Raw genomic sequence first — 12,289 nt, forward strand, 5'->3', positions numbered from 1 at the left:
GACTCGAACTCCAAAATTGAGGCACGAAAAGAGCCACGCTCTCTCTGAAGTCTCCAGGGGAGGGTCCTTCCTGGCCCCTGCCAGCATCCTTGCCATCCTTGGCTGGCAGATGCATCACCCAGTCACATGGATGTCTTCTCCTGTGTCTTCTCACTGCCTCCCTCTGTAGCTGTCTGTCTAATTTTCCCTTTTTTAAGGATGCCAGTCATATCAGGGTAGGGTCCACACAATGCCTCATTTTCTTTCATTTTTTTAAAAGGCTGCTATGTTGCTGTGCTCTGTTGCTCAATTGTGTCTGACTCTTTGCAATCCCATGGACTGTAGCCCACCAGGCTCTCTTGTCCCTGGAATTTCCCAGACAAGAATACTGGAGCAGTTTGCCATTTCCTCCTCCACGAGATCTTCCCAACCAGGGATCAGACCCCCATGTCTTACATCTCCTGCATTGGCAGGCAGATTCTTTATTACTATGCCACCTGGGAAGCCCCTTTTTGCAAATAAATTGGTTAATTCCAGGTGGTGTAGAATTCAGGATAGAACAAAGACTAAAGAACACTCTGGCAGGAATATTCTGGGCTGGGTTTTTGTGTGTCTCACAGCTAAGGTAGGAATGGCTGAGAAGTACTAAAGACAAGATAAGCCAGTGTATGATTTTTTTTTTCACACAAGTTTATTATTCAATGGACAATAGGTTCCAAGACAACGCTTCCTTCTATTATCAGCTCTAGGTGGCAACAGACGTCATGGCAGGACATCCAGGTGTTTAAACAAGAACGGAATGAAGGATCGCCATTGCCTTAGGCACAAGGAACAGCTTACTTTTTGCCAGATTTCTTAATTCCACCTGTGGTCAAGCGGCCTCTCCCCACAGCCCTCGCTTTTAGTTCCTAGAGTTTCTTCTGCTCCTCCTTCTGTATCTGCTGGAACTCATCTCATCCATCTTCTTGGCTTTCTTCTTGGGCTGCTTCAGGGGCTGCTTCTTGCCTCCTTCGAGGCCCGACATGGCGCCTGCCATGCCTCATTTTTTTTGATCACCTCTATAAAGACCCTGAATCCCCATAAGGTCATGTTCTGAGATATAGGGGATAAGAACCCCAACATGTCTTTGGGGGATCACATAAATAATTCATATCACTGCCTAGCTTCTCCTGGAGGAGCAGAGGTGGGAGAGGGAGGAGAGACATGTGGGAAGATGTGGGGAGAAGCCTAGCCTGCTCCAGGCATGCCCACTTCATTTTTGTGGTTTGTACCCATGAAACATGCAGGGCAGACAGAACAAAAGAATTAAACTACAAAGCCAGAGCACAAACCCTGATGGTGCCAAAGATGCAGTGGTGAGAACATTACCTGAAGAAGTTGTTTTTCTGTTGTTGTTCAGTTGCTAAGTTATGTGCAACTCTTTGTGACCCTGTGGATTGCAGCACGCCAGGCTTCTCTGTCCTTCACTATCTCCCAGAGTTTGCTCAAACTCAGGTCTATTGAGTCAGTGATACTATCTAACCATCTTATCCTCTGCCTTCCCTTTTGCCTTCAATCTTTCCCAGCATCAGGGCCTTTTCCAGTAAGTCAGCTCTTCCCATCAGGTGGCCAAAATATTGGAGTTTCAGCTTCAGCATCAGTCCTTCCAATGAATATTCAGGGTTGATTTCCTTTAGGATTGACTGGTTTGATCTCCTTGCTGTCCACGGGACTCTCAAGAGTCTTCTCCAACACCACAGTTCAAAAGCATCAATTCTTTGTCATTCAGCCTTCTTTACGGTCACAACTCTCACGTCCGTACGTGGCTTCTGGGCAAACCATAGCTTTGACTATATGGACCTTTGTTGGCTGATGACTTTTTGTGATTTGTCTCAAAAGTGTTTGGTGTCTGAAGTCCATCCAGTCTGGGTCAAGTTTCAGGTGGGGCAGTAGGTCATGGGCCCTGGAAGAGCATCTGGCTCCCGGGGCACAGGCCTGGGGAGACCCAACCCCTGGCAGGTGGGCCCTAGTGACTTTCCCAGGAGAAGAGAAGCATTGGTTCAAGGTTACACGTGGCCTGTTCCTGGCTCTGTGGATGGAGCATGCTGTTACCATCTGCGATGCAGCGGGTCCTTTCAGCAGCACCATCCATGTTTCACAGCCCATGAGGCTGCCAGCCAGGTCTCAGGCTTTGGAGGTATTGGTCTCTCTGAAGCTAGGAAGCCTCAACCTTAAAACCTGGTACCGAAGAAAACACAGACAAGGCTGTCCGTTGCGGCCCATCCATCCTCCCTGTGCTGACATGACTCAAGAATCACATGACACTTTGAGTGCCTTTGTTCAGAAGCAGCCTGGGGATGGCAGGGGTCTCAGCCTGCTAGACTCTGGTTAGAAATGGCGACATCTGAGTGTCAAGGCAACACCATCTGTTCCCAAAATCGGGCTCAGCAGGATCACGGCTGATCCATCCTCGCAGTCCACCTCCTCTTCCAGGTTTCTCTCTGGCGTCCTCCTGTGTCCTCTGGGAAGGCGCCCCCCAGGCTGGCCAGGAGCAGTCGTCAGCACCTGGCTCCCCTGTGCAGGGCCTGAAAGAGGGCCCGCGGGCAGGCGTTGTTAGGAGAGGGCCCCAGAGAGCCCCAGCAAGGGGAGGAAGAAGGTGAAACTGGAGGAGGAAATACACTGCAAGACACAGGGGAGGTGGGTCATGAGGACTTGGCCCCCAGAGCTTCAGAGTTGTCAGGTGAGGTCAGACAGGGAGCAGCCTTGCCCATCCCCCCCTGGCTCCCATATTCAAGCAGTCACTCCCACATCTCCCGGCACCATCTGCATGCCAGGTGGGCTCCACGAGGAGAAGCCAGGGGCAGGAAGTGAACAGGGTTCCCCCAGACCTGCTCCCACAGCAGCAGCTGGGACCCGGGGGACAGGGCACAGGAGGCGCTGGGCATACCAGTCCCCCACGACATTCCTTCACTGCAGGGGCAGAGATTGTAATAAGCGAGTGGGCAGGCCCTTGCAGTTGAGTCTGGGTCCTGGGAACCAGGCCTCAGCCAGCAGGGGAGGCCGTGGAGAGCAGTCGGAGGCAGGCGGGGATGGGGGAGGCCACCTTGCCTCCACTGACTCACGGAGGCAGGAAGCACTCCTCTCTGAAGCCATGGAAGGCCCCAGATTGTTCCCTACGGTCACCAGCTGACCCCCAGCTGGTGGTGGGGTCTTCCTGACCGGCCCTCCCAAATGAATGCAAACTGGGTGTGAGATGATGAAAACACCCATTTATTCTGTACCTGCTATGAGGCTGGGGCTCCTTCTGCGGTATTTTATTGACCGTCCAGGATCCTGCAGGGCAAGCATGTGTGGGCCCCATTTTTAGAAGAGGACCCCAGGGCTCAGGGGGGTTGGCCTCTCAGCAAAATCCACACAGCAGGCGTGAGGGTCAGAATGCAGGGCTGCCCGCACCCTCGTGAGCCAGGCCCAGGTTGACTTGGTTTTATGTGCTTTGTTGACACCGTGCCAGGACATCAGTAGAGGGAGTGCCCTGGAGGAAGACTTGCAGGGGGCCCTGCCATGGTGTGTGAGCGTGTGCACGTGTGTGTGCATGCGTGCATATGCATGTAATGGGACGAGGAAGAGCCACACATCCTCAGAACTGCCTGCTTTGGTTCTCATTCAAACCTACACAGGGCAAAAAACAAAACCAGGATGCCCAGTTAAACTTGCGCTTGGATGCCAGATAAACAGATATCGCATACAATATACTTATACCAACAAATTATTTGTGTTTATCTCGAATTCACATTTAATGGGTGTTCTGAATCTTACCACTGGCTCTCATGGGCTCTCAGCTGGCCTATTCCTCACATTAAATACCATTAAATACCATGCTTTAAACATTTAGAGGGGTTTCTGTATACCTAGTGGGATGCTGAGTTATACTCAGGTAAAATAACCTGGACAGAAATACACTAAATTGTTAATAGCCCTTGTCTCTGGTTAGTGGGCTTACAGATGGTTTTATTTCCTTGTTTATACTTTTCTATATTTTCTAATTTTTTCAACTCACATCTACTTCACAGAAAACATTTTAATGACTCCAGTAACAATTACTCTCTCCTCCTTGGCACCTGAGACCAAAGGGCAGATTCTGCCAGCATGGGGGAGGGGACGGAGTGGACTTTGGCAGCTGTGGGTCCCAGGCCATGTGAATCATTAACCCTCAAGAGGGAGTCTTGAGGGGCTGATGAGGGTCTGAGTGCCTGGAGAAATGGGGCTGTGATGAGAGCAGTGACTGGAAAGAGTGGTTCAAAGGCAGTTCACGAATCGGCTACTTTGGATGAGAGGACTGTACAGGGGACCGCCCTGCCAGGTGCAAAGGCTGCTACCCACCTGGAGACAAGGAAGACTCAGGATGCTCTGGTGGAGAGGCTGAACTGCACCCACCGAGGGGCACATGTGCAGTAGGAACGCCACTAACATCGGCTACAGAAGCATATTCCCTGACAAAACTTCCACTTCTTCCCAAAAGGAAAACGAAGATCACAAGACCAGGCGTGGATTACAACCTCTTTTTTTTTTTTTTTTTAAGGAAAGGGCGTGTATCCATCCCCTTAGGAAAGAGTTGCAAGGCTATAAGCAAATGAGAACTTGTCCTCTCCAGGTGCCTCTGCAGACTGTCTGCAGGAAATCAGGAGCTGAGTGGTCCCACACGCAAGCCACAGGGTTGGGGGTGGGGGGTAGGCACCCTTCTAGGAGGCTGTCTTCATGCAAAGCCCATTCCTCTGCATCTCCTGGCAAAATGCTCCTTCTGCCATTTGAGACATCCATCATTGTAATCAGTGCTTCTGCTATAAATCTGTCACTCTGTAATCTGATACACTCTTTATTACCTACACACATCCCACAGCAGTCATCTAAAAGAATGATGTGTTTTTCACTTGTTGGCCAAAGTCAGCCAATAAAATGATAATTGCATGTTTGTTATTCACTTCACAAATTCAGGTAGTTGATCCAGACATCATAGAGTTCATTTTTCACTTATTTCCATATTAACCTTAAAATTACAAACAAACAAAAAAATAACTCTCTATACTTTTGATATAATTCAATAAAAGACTTCAAACTTTAAAAAAAAAAAAAAAAAGAGTGGGTATCCTGAAGCTCCAGCTAGGTCCTGGCCACTGGCTAAATGCAGTGGGCACCTCCTTCCAGATTGTGCCAGGTGGTTCAGTGGCCAAGACTCCATGCTCCCAGTGCAGGGGGCCTGGGTTTGATCCCTGGTCAGGGAACTAGATCCCACATGCCACAACTAAATATCTCACGTGCCTCAACAAAGATTGAAGATGCCACACGCCAAAACTAAGACCTGGCACAGCCAAATAAATAAATATTTTTAAAAGAAAAGTAAAGTGTGGGGCAGGATCTCAGAGCCCACCCCTCGCTCATTCCCCAGGGCCTGGGGAAGGGGAAGTCCTGATTGATTCAGTTCTTGCGGGGGTGTCCACTCCTGAGAAGGGGTTAACCTCACCCCTTCAGAACTGCTTGGACCAAATGTGAGTGTGTACGTATGCACATGAGTGTGGTAGGGGACACAGGCCACCCGCCGCAGAGAGCAGACACTTTAGGAAGCTCCCTGCGCCTGTTTCCTTTTCTTTAAAGTGCTTGAGTGTCTGACAGTGGCTGTGTGACTCTGTTTTGTCAGTGATCAGGAAGGTGAAGTCGCCAACGGCTTCTGGACAAGGTGACACAAGAGCTGTGAGAATAGAAGCCCTTTGCCACCTGCCCCTCCCTGCACTGGGTGTTGCCTAGGAGTATGTGATTCCTGGAACCCCTGCAGCCATCTTGCCACTGAGGGGCAAGCCAAGAAAAATCTCACCAACCCAGTGCCCTCCCTGCATAGTTCATGAAATGATTGAAGGCATTGTTATCAACTACACTTCAATTTTTAAAATGCAAAAAAAAAAAAAAATTTTTTAAAGAAAGCTTTGCTTTAGCTTCTGAGAGTTAGAGATTCTATTATTTATGACCAAAAGCACCCTATGACCACAGCCATTCTGTTGACAGACAAATAAATGGTCAGGAGGCCAGCTTAGTCATCTGGGTAGAATTTAGCTGAGACCTGTTCTGACACCTTTCTACCCAGGTACTATAAATGAAAACTTTGCCCCTTGACATGTCCCCAGCTCCCCATTCCCACACGACCATAACCTTCTGTGTGTGAAATGATTCCCGGTTGCCGTGGAGACCAGGACACCTGCAAAGGAAACAGACTGCACAGTGGGGTTGAAGGTTAGTCTAGGAGTAGGGCGTGGGAAGGCAGATTCTCCTGGCCCTTCTCTTTAATGGCCTAATTGTTATTTCGCACACAATAGTCTAATTATTTCCCTAAGGCTGGGGACACGGGCTTGCCTGGAATGGCTTTCTGAGTTGTCACAGGTCCCTTCCTTCTGACTCCTACTCGCGCCTAGCAGGGGCTGGGCAGCCCCCGTGGCAGAGACGGACCCTGGCTTAGCACCCCTGGAACAGCAGGGGTGGGCCAAGGGGAAGCTGCCCCTAATCTCACCCTCCACAGGACTGGACCTGGGCAGCACGGCTGGAGGTGTAAAGGTTCTATTTCTAGAACTCTCCAACCTGCCTGCTGAGCTCCAAGTCTCTACTGCAGGCAGGCAGATCGGCACGAACACTCATGAGATGCCCACTGAATGCATCATCCACCCCACTTCCAGGACCAACAATCAGGCCTAGATTGGGTTTCATCTGACCCCTATTCTTTCATTCAACACATATTTATGGAGCATATTTCTCTGCTCTCAGGTGGGGATGCCTATGGTGGGCAGAATAAACCCCCCTTCCACCCCTCTCCACCCAGGGATGATGATGATCCTGGTCCTGAGACCTGTGTCATTTCTTCTGGCAGCAGGGACCCTGTAGCTGTGGTTCAGGTAAGGAATGTGAGCTGGGAGATCATTCTGGATTATCCACGTGGGCCCAATGTCATCCCAGAGGAAGAGAATCAGTGAAGGAGACCTTCAGGGAAGCAGAGAGGGAGGGAAGTGATGGCTGGCTTTGAGGCTAGAGGAAGGGGCCAGAGAGCCAGAAAGATGAGCAGCTTCTAGAAGCTGGGAAAGGATTCTCCCCCAGGATTTATAGAAGGAACCTCCCTGCTGCCACTTGACTTTATCTCAGCCAGGCCCACATCAGACCTCTGACCTCCAGCACCGAGAGCTGATAAATGCAAGCTGTCTTAAGCCACATGTAACAGCAGCCACGGGGAACCAGCCCAGCGGCCCTCTCATTGACCTCCATCCCCAGACCCCGCTTCCTCCCTGTGCTTCACACCTTCCTCCTGCCACCTTTGAATCCAGACTTTCCTCTCCCAGGGAATGTCCAGAACAGGCACAGTCATAGAAAAACAGTAAGTGTTTTGGTTTCCAGGGCCTGGGGGCTGAGGGAAATTGCAGGGTGTTACTGAAAGGGTAGAGTGTTTCTTTTGGAGGTGATGAAGGTTCTAAAATTGACCATGGAGATGGCTGGGAGATGGTTGTACAACTCTGTGAATGTACTAAAAGCCATTGCATTGAACACCTTAAATGAATGAATTATGTGGTATATGAGTTCTTGCTCAGTTGCTAAGTCATGTCCAACTCTTTGTAACCCTAGGGACTGCAGCATGCTAAGCTTCCCTGTCCTTCACCGTCTCCCGGAGTTTGCTCAAACTCATGTCCATTGAGTCCATGATACCATCCAACCATCTCTTTCTGTGTCACCCCCTTCTTCTCCTGCCCTCAATCTTTCCCAGCATCAGAGTCTTTTCCAGTGAGTCAGCTCTTCACATTAGGTGGCCAAAGTATTGGAACTTCAGCTTCAGAATCAGTCCTTCCAATGAATATTCAGGGTTGATTTCCTTTAGGACTGACTGGTTTGATCAGAGGCTGGGAAAGGAGTCATGTAACACATGTTATTCTTGCCCTTCCTTTTCCTCCTCACCACCTCCAACCCGCCACTGCTTCCTGCACCCACCTGCCTGGCACTCTCTTCTCTCAATGGGGTGGGGGGCATGTCACCTGTTATGAGTGTTATTGTTGCCTGTTCTGGTGGTTGGGGGAGAGGTGTTGGGGAGATGCTTTCACTGTTTCCTTCAATGCAGATACCTGGGAGAGTCCCACAGGTGAGGCAGGGCATTGTCCTATTGGCCCCAGTCACACCTGGACGTGGGGAGGACTTCCTGGAGAATGTTGCCAGGACTGTGTGGAGGAGGAGGGATGTGGGCAGCAGGACAGCCAGGAAGCTCCAGAAGGAGGGGCACGGATGTGTAAGAGGGGCTGCCAGCCCTTCAGGGGCCAGGACGGAGGCCCAGGAGGGTAACTGAAAGTGGGGCTGGACACAGGCTAGAGTGAGCGGCCTTCATGGGGGCAAAAGGACCACTGAAGGCCTGGGGGCATCAGGCCTGGGAAGGAGAGTCAAGTTCCTTTAGAGGCCACTGGCTGCTGAAGGGAGAGAAGACAGAAGGTAAGATGGAAGGAGGCCTGGAGCCTCTCAGAGGGACATTCCTGGCTGGTGTCCTGAATTAACCTCATGAGTTAGTTCATGCTCAGAGCACAGAAGAGGCCAAAGTTCCTGTCAGGTGCCCTGGTGAGCACTCACAGCCGCCTAAGAGAGTCCTCCGCACTTTGCACCCGGGACTTCAGGGACTCCAGCCAGCTCCCCCGCCAGCCCACACTCTCCCAGCTCCCTCCTGGGCGCTTTCTGGGTTCTGGCTCCACCCCAGGTGCTTCACCACTGAGTGCCACACCCACCAGGGGTACCTGCAGATGGAGCCAGGAACCGCCACACCTCCCCCAAAGTCCTTGGTCCGGAAGTGGTGGCCAGGGACAAGAACAAGCAACTTGGCAGATTGGAGAGAGTCCTGTTCCCTTCATCTCCTGGCTGGCTTTGCAAATAGCAAAGCACGTTGTCTTTGTAATGCAAGAAATATCAGCTCTTTGTTAATGGTCATGACCCTGATGCTGGGAAAGATCGAGGGCAGGAGGAGAAGGGGGCAACAAAAAATGAGATGGTTGGATGGCATCACCAACTCAATGGACACAAGTCTGAGCAAACTCCAGGAGACAGTGAAGGACAGGGAGGCCTGGCATGCTGCAGTCCATGGGGTCCCAAAAAGTCGGACACAACTGAGCAACTGAACAACAAAATGACATCTGTGGGTTGCAGTAAAACCTATACGATAAGCTTACTTGAGAGAAATTCAAATATTGAACTATTTAAAAACAAACTTTCGGGGGGGAATAAATTAAGAGTTTGGAATTAGTAGAAATATATATATATATATGCTAATATATAAATTACAATATACAAAATAGATAAATAGCAACTGTACAGCACAGGGAACTATATTCATTATCTTATAATAACCTATAATGGAAAAGAATCTGAAAAAGAATATATATATACAAGAAAAAAATTTTATATATCATATAAAACTGAATCGCTGTGCTATACACCTGAAACTAACATGTTGTAAATCAACTATACTTCAATAAAACAAAAAACAAGGAAAAATTCGAAATTTAATAGAAACAAAATTTTATACTCTTCAAAGAACCAAGAATTACTAAGAGGATGTTACGTAAGTAAGGTGCTAGATAAAATGCAGGGCACCCAGTTAAATGTGAAATTCAGATCAGCAACAATTTTTTAGTATGAGTAGTCCCTGATAGCTCAGTTGGTAAAGAATCCACCTGCAATGCAGGAGACCCCGGTTCGATTCCTGAGTCGGGAAGATCCATTGGAGAAGGGATAGGCTACCCACTCCAATATTCTTGGGCTTCCCTGGTGGCTCAAGTGGTAAAGAATCTGCCTGTAATGTGGGAGACCTGGGTTCAACCCCTGGGTTGGGAAGATTCCCTTGAGAAGGGAAAGGCTACCCACTTCAGTATTCTGGCCTGGAGAATTCCATGGACTGTATAGTCCATGGGGTCACAAAGAGTTGGACACAACTGAGCGACTTTCACACATACACACAGTCATAAACAATAAAATACAAGTATAAATTATAAACATTTGTGAGCTATTCATCATTTTTTGTAAGTCCATGCAATATTTAGGGTATACTTGTGCTAAAAATTATGAATCATTTTTAAAATTTCAAACAGAACATTAGTAAAATTGAGAATTGTACATTTTAATAAAAAATTAATAAACTATATTATGGCTAACTTTTTATTGTAAGTATGTCTTGTGCAATATTTGGGATATTAAAAAGTGATCTTGGGCAATAGCTTCACCACTCTGGGGCCTCGATTGTTTCATATCCAAGGTTGTAGTCCAGTGTACACACTCCCATCCCCACTTAATCAGGATCCTCCTTGTCACCTGGGAGTGATGATACTGACCTTGGTTTTAACCAACATGATCAGGGAAGTTGGCCCCTGGCTGAGATGCTCTGACTCAGGTCATCCTGGAAGCCCCCCCTAAGGGGACTTGGGACCACAGGGAGTCGTTCCCAGGGCTGAAGGTCGAGGGAGAACTGGGTTGTGAGTGAGGACGATGGGGAGGCCACTCCAGGAAGGTGTGTTCAGGTAGATTGAGGTGATGATTTCCTGTGGCAGGTCCCAGCAGGCCGTTGCTGCCTTTGATGAATGAAGGAAGAATGTGGCCAGATCAGCAGAAGCGGTTTCCTGTGACTTGGTCTCCTCGGCGGTGCTGTGGTTGTCTACATTAACCTCTTCCCTCCTGTTGTTTCATCTCCAGAGAGAATGTGTGGTCCAGGCCCCTAGTGGGACTGCCAGGCCACCCTGCATCCCTGGGCAAGCCAATACCTTCAGTCTTATGAGTTTACCTGTATGCAAGGTAAGTGACATTCACCCAACTGAACAGGGTTCCGTGGGAACCTATGATGCTGAGGGGGCTCCAGCACCCAGGGCTGCTGGTAAGGGTGAGGAGAATGTGATGTTTCATTCTGTGCATCAGCTTGGCTAGACCATGGTGCCAGACATATGGCCAAGCATTTTTCTAGTTGTTACTGTGAGAATGCTTTTGGATGAGATCAGCATCTAAATTGGTAGACTTGGAGTAAAGCAGATTGCCCTTTGTGGTGTGAGTGGGCCTCACCACATCAGTCAAAGAACCCAATAGCACAAAAGATTGCCTTCTCAAGAAAAAGAGGGCTGCTGCAACCGATGAACTTTAGACTTCAGCTGGGTCTCCAGCCATCTGGTCTACCCCATAGGATTTGGGACTTGCCAGCCTCCATAATCTCATGAGCAAATTCCTCATGATAAATCTCTTAATTTGCACATTTTCACACCCACTGTTCTGTTTCTCTGGACAGATGTGATGAATGCAGGGCGTGTCAGGCCTGCTCCCTCCCCCAAGACCAGGAGAAGCTGACAAGCATCAGACACACAGCTCTCCAGGCTCGATCAAGGCTGGGAGAAGCCTTCTGGAGGGGCCAGATCTGTGCCAAACAACTGGCAGAGCTCCCCCAGCCCCTCCTTCATGGGCCAGCCCCACCCCTCCATCCCTAACATGGCTACAGCCAGGGTGTGGAGATCATTACTGCCACCACCAATAATCACCAGGAAACTCCACCCAGCCCAGCACCGACACAGGATTCCACAACAGCCAGGCCTCTTCTGACTCCTTGGGAGCATCTCTGTTTTGCTGTTTCAGAGTTGCTCCAAAGTGCAGCTCTGGGGGCCCACAGCCTGAGATGCCTCTGCCTCAGGAAGATGTGTCCTGTGAGTGGATGGTCATGCATGGGTCCCATTGTAGCCATTTCCCTGGGGAGGGAGCCCTGCCAGCCAAGATGGAAATGGTGGAGGGTAGGGTGGGGGTGGGGGCCCCTGGACAGCCTCCCCAGCCCCAAGCCCAACTCTCCAGCCCATGAGGCCTGGTCCTAGGAGCTCATCCAACTTGTTGGGAAGAGCCCAGGATGGCTCACTCCCACGCTGGGACCATAGTGTTCTAAGCTACTGCCTAACTGACTCCGAAAGGGGCAGCATGGGCTGCTCCCCATGTCTCCACAGCCCCCGTTTCTGGCCGGCATCCAGATCACTCCCAGCACACCAGCCCATGACACATCTCTGTCCATTGTTCCCACCTGCAAGGGCTTTCCTGGTCTCCCTGACCTCCCAACACCATCCCCTAGCCACCTGAGGGCTGGGTCCCCAGGCAAGGAACTTCCAGGCCGCCTCCCTCCCCTTCTCCTCTGGGCCGGCTCTCTCTGTTACTCACTGTCCTCTAGAAGGTGAGCAAGTGTCAGAGACGCTAGAGGGCTTGGTGTCCTTTGAGACCAGGAGGTGACCCACACTGCTCGGTGGGAGCTTGGTCTGTGCAAATG

General features: G+C 49.9%; 1 pseudogene; it reads right to left on the reverse strand.

The window, feature by feature from the left end:
• Window positions 1-815: 815 nt before the first annotated feature.
• LOC138989159 (translation machinery-associated protein 7-like) lies at window positions 816-1,003 on the reverse strand (annotated as a pseudogene).
• Window positions 1,004-12,289: the final 11,286 nt, after the last annotated feature.

Source organism: Bos mutus, chromosome 1, assembly GCF_027580195.1.
Source record: "Bos mutus isolate GX-2022 chromosome 1, NWIPB_WYAK_1.1, whole genome shotgun sequence".
Taxonomy (NCBI): Eukaryota; Metazoa; Chordata; class Mammalia; order Artiodactyla; family Bovidae; genus Bos; species Bos mutus.